Here is a 19,188-nt window from a genome sequence, read left to right on the forward strand (position 1 = left end):
AAGAGGAAAAGAAAATGAAAAGATAAAGAAAATACTGGATTTGTGTAAAATAAATAATTTGTCTGGAATATAATGTTTGAAAACTTGTTAAAATGGTACGGTGAACCTAGCATGGTGATTGAATGGTATGGTGAATTGTTTGCCATGGTGAGTTGTTTGCCATGTTAGGACATGCACCTACTGTGAACACAGTAGGTGCATGTCCTAACATGGCAAACAACCCCCAACTATTTGTTTGTGGGTCATAAAGTTAGTGGCCACGGGCTACACTGAGATTCCTATAGCCTGCTAAGGACCCTCATGTCATTACATGTTTGCCCAGCTGAGAGACAAAGTAATGTCACACTATATACAGTTATTTAAGCTATATTATTGTGAATTGTGATTTCCATATACCACACTATACTACACTATACTACACTATACTATATACTATACTATACTACACTATACTATACTATACTGTTACGCCAACACCTATGTATGGGCGATTGGGCGTACATACTGTAGGTGGTTCTGGACAACTACCTATCCAATCAACTCGACATCGGACATAAAAATGTACCTGGAGTCAGCAGCAACGCACATGCCGAGTTTAAAGTTGGTCGGTTGGACGATTTTCGAGATACGTCTATGCACGTACAGAGATTTTGTGCATTCATTATTTAATACTCCTATCTGTATCAATAGGAATGTGTATATTAGAGTGTTCTAGATCAGTGTTTCTCAACCTTTTTTGTCCCGGGGCACACTTTTCATAGCCTAAAAATCTCGGGGCACACCTAGATATATGGTGTGTTTATATACTGTATATACCGGTGTGTATATATATATATATATATATATATATACTATATATATTATTTATATATATATATGAACCCAATATACTTTTAAAAACACACATGACAGCACTTTAAAGAGAAAGAAAAGGACAGAGACAGTGCCTCAGTTTCACCAATTTATTTTTGAAAACTCATACAAAATATAGCACACAATGTTCAATTTGTCAATGCAAAGTAATACTTCTAAATAAAAAAAGGAGTTGTAAAAACAAGAAGAAAAATATTTTGCCACAATACAATGGTCTTAAACTTGAGCACTTTTGTACAAAGAAAATCGTAAAAAATAATTGATAAAAAGAAAAGTAAATATGTTTGACAAGTTCTGTCTCAGTCTGCGGACAGAAAGCACTTTAATTCCTCCCTCAGTTCATATACACGCGACAAAACCTTTCCTCTGGAAAGCCATCGAACCTCAGTGTGCAAAAGCAGAGTTTGATGTTCCGCCTCCATTTCCTCGCAGTGTGGCGAACAGGCTACAGCCTGCTTTTCAGTGGTCCTGGCGTCTTGCTTTAATAAAGTTAACGACGCTTACTGCATTTTCCAACACAACTAACAGGTCTTTTGGTAAAGTCTTTGCAACCAGCGCCTCGCGGTGTAAAAAACAGTGTGTAGCCATGACGTCAGGATTAATCTCTTTCACTCGGCTAACAAATCCCTTGTATCGCCCGGTCATAGCTGCTTGTTGTTGTTGCTTGCTGTTTGCAAGCTTGAATCCACAAACTATACACAGCGGAATCGGGTACATTTTATCCCCAGTAAACTTGAAGCCAAACTTCATGTAATCATCACGGTACAGTCTGGCAGGGGCTTTCTTTGTAGGCGTTGCGTTGGTAGTAGTCGCCGTTCCCCCCGGCGGCGAGGGAGCGCTTGCTGTGCCGTCATCAGATGCAGGTGACACAGCGGCGCTGTCTGTGCTGTCGGGTTCTGGTGGTGTCTTTCTGGAGGGAACGAAATGTAGCGTCTTCTGGGTGCATCTCTTTTTTGCTGCTGGTTCCATCTTGTAGTAGCTGTACAATGTGAATGCCATGTCTGTGCCCCATTTATACAGTAAAGTTGCCAGGCGATTAACATTTATATGGCCGATGGTCGTTAAGAGTCTATTGTTCCGTCGTCATGTTTTCGCACGTCTATTTAGACGTGTGACAACAACAACGACGACAATAGGACGCCTAGCTATCGCTTTCGGGGGAGGGCTAGTGTTACTTTTGGTCAAAATCTCGAGGCACACCTGGACAAATCAAAGGCACAGTAAAGTGCCGCGGTACATAGGTTGAGAAACACTGTTCTAGATAGATGTAAATCAGAGCATTTTAATGTGTTTAAAATAGACTTTTGTCAAAAAAATTCAAAACTTCACTAATTTTCACGTAGCCATAGGGTTCCAGACACACCCAATCATAATGATTGATAGGTATTTTTCTTTTGTAGATCTGTTATTTTGGTGGATGACGGTTCTCATGGTCCCCTATGGTCTTGCAGAATTATGGATTATGAATTGCCCTGTGACTGACATTTGATGTCATGCTGTCCCACTGACTTTAAAATAGTAACACGTCTCCCCTAGCCAGCATGGGTAGATAAGAATTGTTTTGTTTCCGATTGCCATAACACCCAGCCTCATGTTTTTTGCCCTTGAAGTTAGGATTCTCTCTAGCAGACTGGTAGCTCTGCTTGTCTGAAGTTGTCTTCCTTGTGTCTGTCAAATTCATTCTAAGGTATTTTGGTTAACTCTGTTATACTCTGACTTTTACTCATTATAGGTTTTAGAACCACTTCAGTATATTGTTACAGGCCCTGTGCCTCAGTGTTTGGGTGAAGAGTATCTTGTTATAATTAGATTACTTCCAAAAGTATTTATACAGTTCCGGTGTTCCGGAGCTCTAGCTCTCTAGCTATCGATGCTATTATATATTTATTAATTTATACAGTCCTTGGTCTTATACAGTATAATGGTAGAAATATTCCTATCAATGATAAACATTCCAACGTATTTGTAATGGTCAAAAACATGACAGACACAGTCATGTTTGCATGTGTAGCTCATCTGGTTTTACAGCCAAAACTGTTTTAGTTAGCAGCTATTGAGGTCGTGATGGCGACCCCAAAGGTCGCCAGCTGTACATTAAAGTCAGATGCTGTGACACTTTGTGATACTTGAATAAATGTTTCATACCATATGTTGTAATAATTCTGAACTTTATTGCATTTGTCTTTAGTCTTGTCCATTTTTTGAATTATTCAATTTAGGGGGGTGTGGTAACAATTTGATAGATTTGTAGCCTTTGTGGGCCGAGGTGCACTGCTTTTATTTTCTACCTTTCATTACACAGTAGGTTGTGACAATTTTTATGTATTTAGCTTTTGGCTAAATGTACTATGTGTATGCTTCATGTGCTGTGTGCCAATCACTTAAGTTGAAGCGTTTTCTTTAACAAAATGTGCTACATTTCATGATCTAGATTCACATATGAGTAAACTAAGGCCACTGACGCACACACACACAACACGCAAAACCTGTTTTGTCTCTAGACACTCCCTAGCCTACTTTATGTGTGTTAAAACACAGTCGACCATTTTGACACAACACCAACACAGAGAACTGAACAATTGAATGTGTTCGTTGTGAACTGAAAGCGTTTTCAGTTCACAACGAACACATTCAATTGTTTCAGCATCTTGTTCCAACATCTCAGCATGATCAACAGTAAAGAATTAGTGTTGCTGCAGGAGTGTGAATGAACCGTGCGGTCACTGGAACAAAGCCACCGTATTAGCATTTGAATACCTGTTCTGTGAACACCGTAAAGGTGTGTGCAAAATGACCAGGGGGAGGGGAGCTTCAGCCTTCAGTCAGTGTGTGCTATTTGGCTTACTATTGTGTCAGTGGGTGCTTAACTCTTTGCTTTTTATATATACTTTATTGAAAATTATTCAGGGTTTACAATTTATGCAAAATTACATATATACACATATAAGTTACAATAATATAAATATATATAAATCAATGCATTTCAATACAAAAGTGTTTTTTTCTTGTTCTTTTTACAATGTTATTGTTAATACTGTAGGTGCCATGGTGTCAGTTTCTTTTTTCGTGCGTCTAGAGTTCTTTGTCTTTTTAGTTCAGTTTGGATTTGTTTGAAGACCACCTCTCCCGAGATGGCCTCCTGGTGAATTACCATGGCACACCTGGTTTTCCACAGTTTGTTTACAACGGTGCAAATGACAGTCCAGTAAAAATCCCGTTCTAGGGCAGACATTCTTTCCTCGAACACCCCGTACATGGCAGCATTATAGTTGATCTTCATTTTAAAGGACAACTTTAGTTTTTTTCAACCAAGGTTCATGTTTTAGGTTGTTATGAGAGAAAGTAAAAGATGAGTGTTCTTTTTTTTTTCATTTGCTGCTTTCTTTCATTTTAGGGATTTTAGCTGTTTTTGACAGGGGGGCGGGGGCATTCGAGCATGCGGCTAAATATGTATTTCTTTACAAATTATTATAGCGATTTATTTATTTATTATTTACTATAGTCCTACTAGACCCAGGAAATTACATCTGGCCACAGAAGATCACGAGATCTACTGAATGTGAAGGTAGCCTACTGGGGGAAGGCTTGTATAGGCTCAATATGTCAGTTTGACACATTCAGTAGATCCTGTGATCTTTTGTGGCCAAATGTAATGTATTGGGGTCTAGTAGGACTATAGTAAAGAATAAAAAAATAAATCGCTATAACATTTTGTAAAGAAATTCATATTTAGCCCCATGCTCGAATGCCATGTCAAAAACAGCTAAAATCCCTAAAACGAAAGAAAGCAGCAAATGAAAAAAAGATACACTCACCTTTTACTTTCTCTAAAAACAACCTAAAACATGAACCTTGTTTGAAAAAAAAAAAAAAACACACACACACACACACACACACACACACACACACACACCCACCGGTTTCCATGTGAAATGTTGTCACATGACAACTTTTGTGCATCACCTCACAACTATGGTGATGCATGCCTCAGTGACAGACAGCGCCTGTGCGTGAGTGCGCGTGTGCGTGCGCGCGTGCGTGAGTGAGTACTTTCCCCAGAAGGCAAGACTCAACTCATGTCAAATCAATTAAAATGAGATGTACTGGCATGAGAAAACATACGTTTGTGTCTGTCTCTGATTGGCTTACGCTGAAATCTTACCCTAGAACCAAATTCCAATATCCTAAATCTCAGCCACTCCATCACTCCACAGATTGAACTCTGCTAATAAACAAACCGCAACGATTTACATTCAGACACTCAGAGGCGTCAGGTTCCTATAACGGCGGTGGGTGCAGCCCACTGGGGAAGGGACATTTCAGTGGACAGTGGGTGCATATACTGCATATTGATATTGGCTTATTATTTTGCCTGTGGGTGCTTCTGCTCCTGAGCACCCGCGGAGTTGACGCCGCTGCAGACACTGACATTATGTGATTGTCTACAGTGTATTTCCTGAGTCTACACGATTGTCACATATTTCCATAGGTCACCAATTCCACCGTAACACCACCATGTGTCAGGGTATGACAGCAAACATTTCCTCTCTTTTTTTTTAAGATTAGTTTTTGGCTTTTGTGCCTTTGTTGATAGTTACAGTGAAGACAGACAGGAAAGAGGGAGAGAGAGAAGGGGAGAGATGCAGCAAAGGTCGTCATGAACGGGACTCAAACAAGCGACGAGCTGACGTGACAATAAGAGCCTATTATGTGGCATTATGTGGCATGCGCCTGGACTAGGCCAGCATTGACTGTTTCCTGGTGTATTGTGACTGTAATCTTGACAGGTTTCCTGAAGACCAAAGATGAGTCGGTGTGAGGAGAGAGAGGAGGAGGGAGCTGACAAACATCACATCCACAGAGCAGAGCCTCCATCTGTGTCTATGAAGAGTCATGAACCTCCTGACTTCAGTAATGAACCTGGACCTCCAGATACAACGTATGTGAATCCTCCTATACAATTCAAGGTTCAATGCTATACTTTATTCTTCCATCTTGTGTACACTACAGGTACATAAGAGTAAAACTTGGCTTCCTTCAGACAATGCAGCAGCATTATATACACAACACTATAATACAACTATATGTGATCTCATGCTAAGTTACATGAATGACAAAAACAAGACATAACATCTAATAATGTTGTATCAATCCTGTTCAAAGTTAATCTACAGATTGTAAATTACTGTGTGTGCAGTTTGTGAATGAAGTGGTACAAATCAGTGTGGTGTTCAGTAGACAGGCTGGCTGCTTGTGTGCATGTATAGTATGTGAACAGTAATATGTACAGTATGTGTACAGTATGCAACAAGCCATGTTTAAACTATCACCCGTTATTGTATTGTATATTTAGTAAGTATTGTACAGTGACAACTAAAGTCTCTGTAATGTTTATGTTGTACTATTACTATAAAACTAAAATAAAGGGATTTAAGATCAATCTATATGGCTCTGCCTCCTACTGACTGCCTAGTCATAATCTGGTGTACTTGTGCCCCCTCTTGGCCAGGCCCTGTAACTACAGTATTTTACATGCCTAGTAAAACCACAACATAACAATTTATATAATGTTTTTTTGCAATTTTAGTTTTCTTTTCGCTGCAATGTTGTGAGAGGAAACTAAAAGATGTTACCCCTGTATAAATAAAATGAAATGTAACAATAATACAAAAAAAAAAAAAAAGAATTGACAATGTCATTCACACAAACAATGTTATGATTCCAGAAGTCTGCACCACAGAGCAGAGTCTCCAACACCCAGCTACATGTCTATGAAGAGTGACACATCTAAAGAACTTCCTCATGACTTCAGTAATGAACCTGGACCTCCACACACACAGTATGTGAATCCTCCTGTACAATATACACACTATGGCCCTCATTTATCAACCGTGCGTACGCCAAAATATGGGCGCACGCCGAAATTACCGACATTTTCGGCATTTAACATTTCCGGCAAAGCTTGAAATTGAACGTGACAACGTTCAAAAGTCACGTCTGCTCGGCAGCTGTCGTACGCTTTGTCCTCACCTGTTTTTCTGTCTTAGAACAGCGGAGCAGCATTGTTTGGCCAGCTGAGAGAGGCTGTCAGGCATTTAAACATATGTTTTCACTCCTAAAATGTTAATATAAAACGGTATGTGTATGTAAAAAACAAAAGAGAGATTTCCAACTCCAAATCGCACAATTCAAAACAATATTACATGTTTACAATCTATTAGTTTGTGTTTAATCAAACAGTGCTTTACTGGCCTTGTTATGCGAGCGCACTTGTGAGATGATTTTGGAGCGCATGCGGTGATGCGGCATATGTGATTATGATATTATTTAAAAAAGGCATAAATGGACTGCACGCCTTTATTTCCAAGTGACAATGACAAGCATACAGCTTGCCTATTTGTAGTAAGTACTAGCAGGCTATAGGCGTAAGGGGCTTAATCATCCACCATTTAAATAAGTGCTTAGACAGGTTTTGACAGTTCAGATAAAAGCGTGATCATTTTCGGGGGTCGGGAGCCTGAGGACGGGACCACGGCGTGCGTCGCCAACACATACCAGCACACATGCAAGCAAGCCTTCATCCATATGTTTATGATTCGTTCATCAATGATCAAATCACTACATAAACGTTGATTATGACTGCCTTGACGACATGATAGCCTATCTCTCATGCAGGCATCACTGACACTCACCCACAGGACTTTAATATCACAGCAGTGCGCAGTATCACGCCTTCGCCCGTTCGCCGTGCACTGCGCACGAATGGGTAAAATTAATATAGGCCAGCCCAAACGTATTCCATTCATGGCGATGCGATGTCGATGTGTCATGTAGGTGCGTGCGTGCGTGGACATGACAGCAAGGCAAGCGAGGTGAGAGGGAAACAGACAGGGTAGGCCTACAACTTTATTTAATTCATGCAGGTGTTCGTTGTTTATTTATTTAACAACACACCAGTTAGTTGGGCTTGCAAGTTGCGTGTGCGTGCAGCGTGTGTGTGTGTGTGTGTGTGTGTGTGTGTGTATGAGAGAGGGGGGCGAGGCGGGCAGAAAGGCACGGTAACCATGGTTTCCAGATCGTATAGCAGTGGTTCAGGTCGCAAAAACGAGGGCGAGGCTTGATTTCTTAGGGCGTGCCAGATCAAATTCAGCCGTGACATTTATTAATGTGAAAACAAAATTAAGGAAGGATCAGCTGTTTGCGATCACTTTATAAATGCCGTGGCGACGTGGGTGTACTACGAAACCTGCACTCGAATCTGTGGCAGATTTTACACTCGATTGATAAATGAAGGCCTATAACACTATACAATATACACATTACACACTATGGGCCTGATTCTTCAACGCGTTTCCGCTAGCGTCACGTCAATATATCAGCGGAAAGGCATTTACGTGGATTTCCCACATTAATTTGGAATTCATGGAATTGACCGTGAACTTGACGCTGACGTTGGTTGTTCGGAAACTCCGCTAAATCCTACGGGACCTCTTTAGGTGGCGGAGAAATTTGCGGAAGCATACACTTGCATATAGATTTATTCAGAAGGCTTTAGTCTTCATGCTGAATCAATAAATAGTCCCCAAATCTCAGATAAAATATGTAGGCATGTGTCCCCAACATATTGGTCGATCAGCACATAAAAAAACGATATAAGCCGAGTGCACTTGTATGCCTAAATGCATGCATTCTAGGCAAGTTAGCCTATAGAGTCCCATACAGAAACTGCCCCGCAAGCACGACACCTTTTTATTTATTTATTAGGATATTTATATCATGCGCGATTGGGGCTGCTCACTCGGCAGCCTTCTACTCGAAGTGCAACAGTTGTGAGCTTGTAGATCGGATCTCGCGGACTCGCGCTGCATGGAACCATGCAGGAACCTGCATGGTGTATCACTTCATTTGTGCGGATCGCTGAGTGTATCCTTTCCGCATTTTTCCCAAGCGATTTGCCTGGTGTCGCCTGGTTAGTTGGAACATCCACGCCCATTCTACACCATATAAGGCAACAGGAAATCTCAAAATCAGTCATCATAGCCTGCACAGAGGATTCCCAAACTTTAAATTATATACAACAGCCGCGATGAGCTTGTAGAGCAGTTCATTTTGACAGGAGGGTCTCTGCACGGACAGATCTTCAAGCAAACAGCGCGAGATGGAGCTGGAACAACTGATGTTCAGGAGGCGGAGAAACACACCTTGACCATGCCCTCATGCCATCCTCCGCCCTCCTTGCCAATCTACCCAGCCTACTTATACCCGCCTCAGACAACCCAGCATCCTCTATGCTTTTCGTATGCTCGTACACGCCACAACGCACGTACACATACACATACTAGCAACAGAAACAAAAAACCAGCAACACGAAACCAGCGGCTCACCTGCCATGGTTTATTCCACCTCGGAGGACGATCCTCCCACGGACGGACAGGGGAGCCCAACGCTCATACCTGACACTGACACGTCCAGCGACGATGACAGCCGTCCCACCACAGCCCCCCAGACCGCCGTCTCTCAGCCATCCAGGCTCAGCCTTATCCGGAGCCGCATTCGGGACCGCATCCGAAAGCTCCGCTCCGAGAAGAGGAAGGGTCGTGAGACTCGCCACCAACCACCGGCACCAGCCCTCCCTCCACCCACCCAGGCGACCCTGCGCTCCAGGCGCGTCCTCACCGCCACCCGCAGCTCCGCCGCTTCGCAACCTCCCAGCAACCCAAGCCCGCCACAACCCGCCATCTCCGACTGGACGGTAGTAGGACTTCACAAGCAGCTCCGCTTGCTCAACGTTCCGTTCGTCCGCTCCACCAACAAGGCGGGTTTGTTCAAACTTTTCTGCGACAGCACCAACAACAACAACAACGCAACTCCTTCAACTTCCTCAAACACGGCGCCCACCGATGACGTCACGAGGCGCGCTCCCAGCGCGGCCACCACCGATGACGTCACCCGCCGGTCCAAGCGGTCCCGCGTCATCCCAACCTCTCTTCCCCCCCCCACCTTCAGTGTTGGGTATTTACATTATATTTGAATTACTTTCTGCCTAATTAATTCATTATGGTCAATTTACAAGCATTGAGTTATGTAGTGCCGGTTGCCCAATACTGCTCGGTGTTGGGCGTCTTGCATTATATTCAGATTACTTACTGCTTAATTAGTTGACCGTGGTTAATTTACAGGCATTAAGTTACGTGGTGTTAGTTACCCAACGCTGCCCGGCGTTGGTTGGCTTGCATTACTTTCAGATTACTTTCTGCTTGAATTAATTTTCGTAATTGATTTACAAGCATTAAGTTACGTAGTGTTAGTTACCCAACACTGCCCTCCTCCAACTCCCCCCCCCCCCCCCCTCCATTCCTACCTCACTTCTCTCCACTTTCCCCAAACAGCACAATTCCAACCAGCTCAACCACCCCCCTCCCCCCCGCCATCACAATCCCTCCAATCAGCCAGACCCCCCCAAACCCCCCCACCTCAGTGCCTGCCCCCCACACCCTCACATCCCTCCTTTCCCTCTTGACCTCCTCCCTCTCGTCCTCCTCCGCCGCGCAGCCCGCACCACCCCCCACCCCCCCCACTCAAACTCCCCCCATCCCCCCATCCATCGCCACTCTCGTGGCTGCTTTGATCCAGGCCTTCCCTCAGGCTCTCCCAGCCTACCCGCCCTCCCAGGTCCCCCCTCCCCCCCTCATGGCTTCTCCTGCCGAGGTTCCCCCCCCCCTCATGGCTTCTCCTGCCGAGGTTCTCCCCGCCCCCCTCATGGCTTCTCCTGCCGAGGTTTTCCCCGCCCACCTCATGGCTTCTCCTGCCGAGGTTCTCCCCGCCTACCTCATGGCTTCTCCTGCCGAGGCTCCACCCACCGTCCCCCTGGCTTCTCCTGCCTTCCCACAGGCTCACCCTGCCTACCCTCACCTCCCGGCTACCTACCACCCTACGCTGGTTCTCCCCAGCTTCCTTTCCGACCCCTCCTACCCTCTCCCCCCCCGTCCTCCCAACTTCTCTCTCTCCACAGCAACCCCAGCAGTCGTCCCGCCCAACGCCCCAGCAAGAAACCCCCAGAACATCTGCGCCGCCCTCCGGAACCAGATTCTCTCAGGTAACGACATCGACCTGGCCACCCTCCTCCGTCCCTCCACCACCAACTCAGAATCCCGCATAATCGAGTGCGGAGACCTCGCCATCCAACTCCGCAACCCCACCCCTTCACGCTCCGCCATCCTCACCGTCGCCGAGTTCGGCCTGGCATTCTCACTATTCAGAGACGTCATCTGCTCCACCTACCCAGCCCGGCGCCAGGAGCTGGACGACTACCACACCACCATCCTAGACCTAGCCGTCAGGTTCGGCGGCTCACTCTTCCTAGAGTACCACCGCCAGTTCTCCGCCACCGCCGCAGCAAGGCTCCACCAGCTCAACACCGCCACATACTGGGGTCAACTAGACCTGGAACTCTACTGCCGGATATTCGCAGGAAGGCTCGCCATCGCCTGTAATCTGTGCAGCAACCCCACCCACCCCGCCAGCCAGTGCGTCCACGCCGCCACCCGCACCCCCGCCACCAGCCAGTACCCTGCCGCCAGTCAGCACGTCCACACCGCCGCCAAACCCACCACCAAACCCACCACCAAACCAGCTTCCAGTCTTCCCCCCCTCCTCGCCATCGGCGCCCCGCCCCCGCAACGAACCCCCCAATACCCAGCTTCCAAACAAACAACCGACGTACGTGGCCGCCCAGTCCTTTACTGTGGCACAGAGGCAATTTGCAACAACTTCAACGGCATAGGCTGCTCCGCTTCCGTCTGCAGGATGCTCCATGTATGCACCCACTGCGGGGGCGCCCATGCCCGCCCCTCCTGCCCCCAACACCCCACCAATCCCTCCAGACCCAGCTGACTACTCCGGCACCTCTCCACCCCCATCAACATCCCCGCCCTGGCCGCCGCACTATCACGCCACCCAGACCCCGCAACCGCCTGCTTCCTCCTCGGAGGCCTGAACTACGGCTTCTCCCCCGGCCTCATCACCCTACCCACCAACAGCCACATCTGCCAAAACCTCCAGTCCGCCATCACCGACCCCGACTCCGTCACCACCCTGCTCACAAAAGAAGTAAAAAACGGATTCATGATCGGCCCATTTTCCACCCCACCATTCCCCATCTACCGCATCAGCCCCCTCGGCATCGCCACCCGGAAATATTCAGGAAAAAAGAGGATCATCCTCGACCTCTCCTCCCCCCACGGCACCTCCACCCCCAGCATCAACAGCCTCATCCCCAGCCCCCCATTCTCCATGCAATACGCCACCATAGATGGCGCCATAAACCTCATCCGACTCGCCGGCCAAGGCGCCCAGCTGGCCAAAGCCGACGTCACCGCAGCTTTTAAAGTCCTCCCCCTCCACCCCGACAGCTGGCATCTTTTTGGGGTCTTCTGGCAGGACGCTTACTACTTCGCCGTCCGCCTCACCTTTGGCTGCAGGAGCAGCCCAAAGCTGTTTGACACCCTCGCCGAAGCCCTTTGCTGGATCCTCCTCAACAACTGCAAGCTCCCCTACGTCACCCACCTGCTAGACGACTTCCTTGTCGTCACTCCCCCTCACGCACCCCCCGCATCCGGCCTCACCACACTCACCTCCCTTTTCAACGACCTCTGCGTCCCCCTCGCCCTAGAGAAGACCGAGGGCCCTTCCACCTCCCTCGAATTCCTAGGAATCACTCTGGACACTGTCTCACTCCAAGCCTCCCTGCCCCCCGACAAGCTCAACCGCATCACCCTCCTCCTCTCCAACTACATGGACCTCCCCCAGTGCAGCAAGCAACAGCTCCTTTCCCTACTCGGCCACCTGAACTACGCCATGCGCATCATCCCCCAAGGCCGCTCCTTCATCTCCAACCTCCTCCACCTCTCCACTTCAGTCCCTTCCCTTCACCACCAAGTCACGCTCGACTCCCCCTGCCAAATGGAGCTGCGCCTCTGGCACCTCCTCCTCTCTAACTGGAACGGCATCACTTTTTTCTATAATGACTTTGTCTCCTCCCCCGAAGACCTCCAACTATACACGGATGCGGCCCCCTCAGTAGGCTTCGGCGGCTACTATGCCGGAAGGTGGTTCTCCTCCCCCTGGCCTGGCGAACTCCACCTCCTCGACCCTGACCATACCCAATCCTCTACCCTCTACGAACTCTACCCCATAGTCGTCGCCGCAGCCCTGTGGGGCACAGAGTGGACCAGCAAGAGTGTCCTCATCCACACCGACAACCAGGCCGTCGTACAAATCATCAACAAAGGCCGCTGCTCCTCTCTCCCCGTCATGTCCCTCCTGCGCCGCCTAACCTGGCTCTCCGTCACCCACCAGTTTCTCCTCCGCGCTGCCCACGTCCCCGGCCACCACAACACCATCGCTGACTCCCTTTCCCGCTTTCTCCTTCAGAAATTCAAGACCTTGGCACCACACTCCGATCCCCTTCCGGTCCCAGTCCCTCCATTTTCCGACATCACCTTCCCCTAGAGCATCCTCTCCACCACCTCATCCTCCAGTCCCAGCAATCCGTCCTGCTGAGCATAGCAGACTCCACCCTCTCATCCTACCGGACAGCTTGGATCAACTTCCAGTCCTTCCATCTCCGCCACAACCTACCCTTCCCTTCCCTCGATCTCCTCTCCTTCTCCGCCTACATCAGCCACAGCGCCTCTGCCCTCTCCACCCGTTCCTCCACAATCCGAGTCTACCTCTGCGGGATCAGTTTCTTCACCAAACTCCTAACCGGTTCACCCCATCCCTTCACTCAGCACCCCCAAATCCTTCTCCAACTCAAAGGCCTACAGCGCGGCGAACCACGACTCCCCCCTCGGCGCCTCCCCCTCACCATAGAAATCCTGGCCTCCTGCATCCACACCGTCAGATCCGGCTACGCCAACCAAACCCTCAACTCCACCCTCGAATCCATGTTCCTCCTCGCCTTCTACGGCTTCCTCCGCTGCTCGGAGTTCACAGCCGCCAACCGGAACTTCGACCCCGCAATCCACCCCTGCCTCTCCGACATAACTTCCCACGACCACGACACACTGGTCTTCACCCTGAAACGAAGCAAGACCTCCCAGCATCGCCCAATCCCCATCTACTTCTTCCGCCTCAACTCTCCCACCAGTCCTTTTGAATCCCTGGCCAACCACGTCCGCCTCAGACAAACTCAGCACGCTCTCCCCCAGGACCCCCTCTTCATCGACGAACACGGAACCGTCGCTACCCGTGGCTGGTTCCTCCTCCACCTCCGCCAAATCCTCACCATCTCAGGCTACCCCGCGGAAAACTTTTCCGGCCACTCCTTCCGCATCGGCGCTGCCTCCACAGCCGCCAGCCGAGGCCTCCAGGACCACACCGTCCGCCTGCTAGGTAGATGGTCTTCCCAGGCATACCTGACCTACATCCGCTCCTCCCTCCACGACATCAAACAGGCCCACAACTCCCTGGCCTAGTAGTCGCCCCCGTAGTCCTTTTTGGGGATCACGCCTCCAGGCGTACAGCGGGCTGACCGCCACGCGATCACGCCCCACGTGTGCCGCGGGCTGACCGCCACACGACCCCTTCCCCAAAGACTTCAGGGTCGGCGAACCCCCCGGAACCCACGCCCCGTTCTCCTCCTCATCATCACAACCCTCCTCATCACTTCATTCTCTCATTCAATAAAAACCTTTAAACTTTCCACAATGGTGTGTTTCTTCCAACTAGTGAAATGGAGCTGGAACAACTGATGTTCAGGAGGCGGAGAAACACACCTTGACCATGCCCTCATGCCATCCTCCGCCCTCCTTGCCAATCTACCCAGCCTACTTATACCCGCCTCAGACAACCCAGCATCCTCTATGCTTTTCGTATCCCGCCACCATCCCCATCACCACCTCAAGATCAGCAGCTCCACTGCTCCTTCTCCTCCATCTCTCCTCACCTCGTCCCTTCCTCACAGTTCCCACGGGGGATCACGCCTCCAGGCGTACAGCGGGCTGACCGCCACGCGATCACGCCCCACGTGTGCCGCGGGCTGACCGCCACACGACCCCTTCCCCAAAGACTTCAGGGTCGGCGAACCCCCCGGAACCCACGCCCCGTTCTCCTCCTCATCATCACAACCCTCCTCATCACTTCATTCTCTCATTCAATAAAAACCTTTAAACTTTCCACAATGGTGTGTTTCTTCCAACTAGTGAATTGTATATAATTATAAACAAAACTTGCCAACTTGGCACGCATTGCTTCACTCCTTGTTAAATGTCAGAACGTTAATAAGTTAACTGATGTTAGTTACTTTCACATAATGAGAAAGAAGTTAATTTGTTTTTGTACTGTTCACCATACGACCAAATGCTATATTACAACTCGGCAATGATAAAAGCCCTTACTGATGAATGCACTGCAGGGTTATAAAAAACTGGTCCTCATTCACAACGGCGTTCATGCTAATATCGTGAGCGGAGCGTGAGCGGACATGCATTTACGTGGATTCCCACATTTCGTGGGAACTCATGGCCATCTCTGTGAACTTGACGGTGACGTTGGTTGGACGGAAACTCTGCTGATATCCGCGTCAGCTCCAGTGTGGTGTAAAGGGCATACGGCCTGCGTATATTTATTCAGAAGGCTTTAGTCTTCATGCTGAATCAATAAAAAGTTCCCAAATCTCAGATAAAATATGTAGGCATGTGTCCCCAACATTGGTCAGCACATAAACGATAGCCTATATAAAAGCCAAGTATCACTTATATATCTGTCATGCATTATACAGTATTCCTACTGTATATGCATGCATTCTAGAGGCATTGGTCAATGAAGTTAGCCTAGAGTCCCATACAGAAACTGCCCCCGCAAGCCCGAGCCTTTTTATTTATTTATTAGGACATATATATGCGGCTCACGATCTCAGCAGCCAATTTTAGCCTACTCGCAGTGCAACGCGTTGTGAGCTTGTGGATCGGCTGCATGTTAAGAAACAAACTCACAATTAGGCTATAATAAGAACATGCACTTATATCTGCATTGTACAAATCTCACGTTGTTTAGTGTATAGTAATGCCTGCAGTAGGCCTTTTTTATAATAATGTATATTGGTCACATGCGGACGCCCCAGTGGCACACAGAATATATCCAACTCTTACCTTGATCAGGCTTGATGTTGGATCGGATGAAATATAGTCCAAAAACGGATTAATCCCACAAGAAAAGAAATAAAGAAAAAAAGAGCCAAAACCGCATGGTCCGGTGGATTAAATATGTCCTGTGTTTCCAAATCAGACAGTGCAGGGCAGGGAATCAATCACCCCAGTAATCAATAAATCAAATAGGCCAAATGAAAATGATCAGATTTTATAACCCTGCAGTGCATGGCAATTCATCAGTAAGGGCTTTTATCATTGGCGAGTTTTATAGCATTTGGTCGACTCGTGTGGTGAACTGTACAAATTAACTTCTTTCTCATTATGTGAAACAGTGAAAGTAACAGTAACTGTAACATCAGTTATAACTTATTAACGTAATTTATTAACTTATTTAACAAGGATTGAAGCAATGCGTGCCAAGTTGGCAAGTTTTGTTTATAATTATATAGGCCTACATGTAACTCGCGCTGTTTGCTTGAAGATCTGTCAGTGCAGAGACCCGCCTGTCAAAATTAACTGCTCTACAAGCTCATCGTGGTTCATTGTTGTATAACTTGATCTGTGCAGGCTATGATGACGTATTTTGATATTTCCTGTTGCCTTATATGGTGTGGAATGGGCGTGGATGTTCACGTAGGATAGAAAATATCCCAAGGATCACATAGGATCATATATCCAATCGACAGTGGTAAGTTTAGTTATATATATAATAAGGACGGATCATCATAAGTCTCTGAACGGATATACAATATTATATTAATGCAAAACAAATAAAGGAACAGAAAATTAAAAAAAGGAACCTATCTTGACACCTGTCACATCATCACTTCATTTGTGAGGATCGCCGGGTGTACCCTTTCCGTATTTTTCCCAAGCGATTCGCCTTTTTTAATGGAACATCTATAACATACGACGAATTAGACCGTTCCCCACCCGTTCCTCAGTCTTGTCAAAACTCGACTATTGTAACTCCCTCCTTACTGGCCTACCAGCATGTGCACTTAAGCCTCTCCAACTGATCCAAAATGCCGCAGCTCACTTGGTCTTCAACCAGCCAAAATTCTCACATGTCTCCCGCCTGCTCCGCTCCCTGTTATGGAAATCAATATATGTCCATCCGGGTGAATGTATATCTTAGAAGTTTATTCAGAAGAACAGCAACAAGCAAACAACATCTTTCAGTCTAGCAGGCTTAGCCTGTATCCCTCAACATTCTCTCTCAGTTCCATCTCTCTCTCGTGGTCTCCCTCCCACCAGTCCCTTGAGCTTCCTCCTAGGTCCTCTCTTATACCCCAATAGCAGGTCCACAGATTTACAAGACCATTACAAAGGTACAATACAATGGCTGTCTTGGCTGTCGCCCCCCCTCCTGAGACAGGAACTACCTAGTGATACCTATTCAGGCCCAGCAGGGTCTCATAACAAACACTAGGTGTGACATAGCCTTTTACATACAACTTGATTGGATTGAGACAGGCTTTCAGGCCAAGGTGTCGTTGCTCACAGACACGACCAGACAGACTAGCATGGAGCATATTTCCCACAACATTCCACTGGCTCCCGGTCGCTGCCCGCACAGAATACAAAACTCTGATGCTGGCATTCAAAGCAACCAAAGGTATTGCTCCCCCATATCTTGCAAGTATGATTGAACTCTATAAACCCTCCCACGCATTCAGATCAGCCAACACAGGGAAGCTGGAAGTACCCTCACTAAAAACGCCGGGACAACATTCCACACGTCCCAAACTCTTCTCCCTTCTGGCTCAAAAACTGTGGAATGCACTTCCCATCGCAGTCAGAACTGCAGCATCACTCCCAATCTTCCGCCGTAGTCTGAAAACCCACCTTTTCAGACTCCATCATGGCCCATAGCACTTACCCTACCCCCTTAGATAGCATTTCTGTAGACTTAGATAGCATTTGATACAGACTTATAGCATGTAGACAGCACTATAATTGCATTGTATGTAGTCATAGCACGTCATAGTACATATGTATAGCATAGTATAGTGTATAGTTTATATGTATATTTTCATTATATAGATATTCCACTGTTACTTTCTTAGCTTACGCATGTTTCATGATAAATGCTTTTTATGTGATGTATTCCCATGCTTTTTTGTTCTTGCCTAATGTAAATCGCTCTGGATTAAGAGCGTCTGCTAAATGCCTAAATTGTAAATTGTACATCCACGCCCATTCCACACCATATAAGGCAATAGGAAATATCGAAATACGTCAAGTGAACGCGGTGCTCCGCGATGCATGAGCTTGTAGAACAGTTAATTTTGACAGCAATGTCAACGGACGTTATAAAGTATAGGCTACTCTCAAAACCAACTCGTTAATTTATTGATTTAAGTTCAAGCTCAAGGCTATAGCCTATAGGCCTACTTGGCAAATACCTATAAGGTCTGAGGACGACCTAGAGAAAGCAATTAATTGCACACTCGCCTGCAGAGGTAAAATAGATATCCGATACTTTTTTTATCAGAGCTGCATTGATTAATGCGGGGAAGTCCGTCTTTTAGATTGATCTCACTGTCATCTGTCTGAATGCAGAATGGATGTGTTCTGATCATGGACACCTATAGGCCTATATATCAGATGTAAGTGCAGGTTCATTTCATATGACGTCGTCATATTAAAATGATTCGTGGGACATTTGGCACCAAACTTGATTGATCTCATGATGAGATCAACGTAGTAGCCTACAGCCTACACAGTTGCCCTTGGCCTCTGTAAAATCTGAATCCCCCCCCCCCCCGCCCCATTTCCCCTCAATGTATATGTATCTTTTCCCTTTTTGCTTCCTATATGATGAATTCCTGTTCTGTTCTTTAGCTACATAGAAGTGTCTATTTGTATGTCTCTAAATGTTTTGATGAATTGAACAAGGTGGACCCTGTTGTAAACAAGTGTAATGCTTAATTGGGTCGTCCACTCACAGTTAACAGTCTTTGTATTGAGTTTGTGCTTAAAATGCACTGTAAATTCTACAAACTGTTACTAAATATTTCAATCAATCAAAAAAGCCCATATTATAATTAATCAAGGTGATCTGGCTTAAAACTATGACTGGCCGAATTGCACTGATGCCATAATGTGGACTTCTATTTTTTATAGGGCTAATTAGCCCTAGTGATTGCTGTCTGTCTGT

The 19,188-nt window shown here is 46.8% G+C and overlaps 1 protein-coding gene across 1 annotated transcript in view; it reads left to right on the forward strand.

The window, feature by feature from the left end:
* Positions 1–18,978, forward strand: part of LOC310862217 (ubiquitin-conjugating enzyme E2 variant 1) — a 199,878-nt gene extending 180,900 nt beyond the window's left edge. The window contains exon 7 of the transcript XR_014569540.1: positions 18,873–18,978. The gene's annotated coding sequence lies outside the window, so the exon portion shown is untranslated. The remainder of the gene's footprint in view (positions 1–18,872) is intronic.
* Positions 18,979–19,188: the final 210 nt, after the last annotated feature.

Source organism: Protomyctophum parallelum (assembly GCF_964188405.1).
Source record: "Protomyctophum parallelum genome assembly, chromosome: 7".
Lineage (NCBI taxonomy): Eukaryota > Metazoa > Chordata > Actinopteri > Myctophiformes > Myctophidae > Protomyctophum > Protomyctophum parallelum.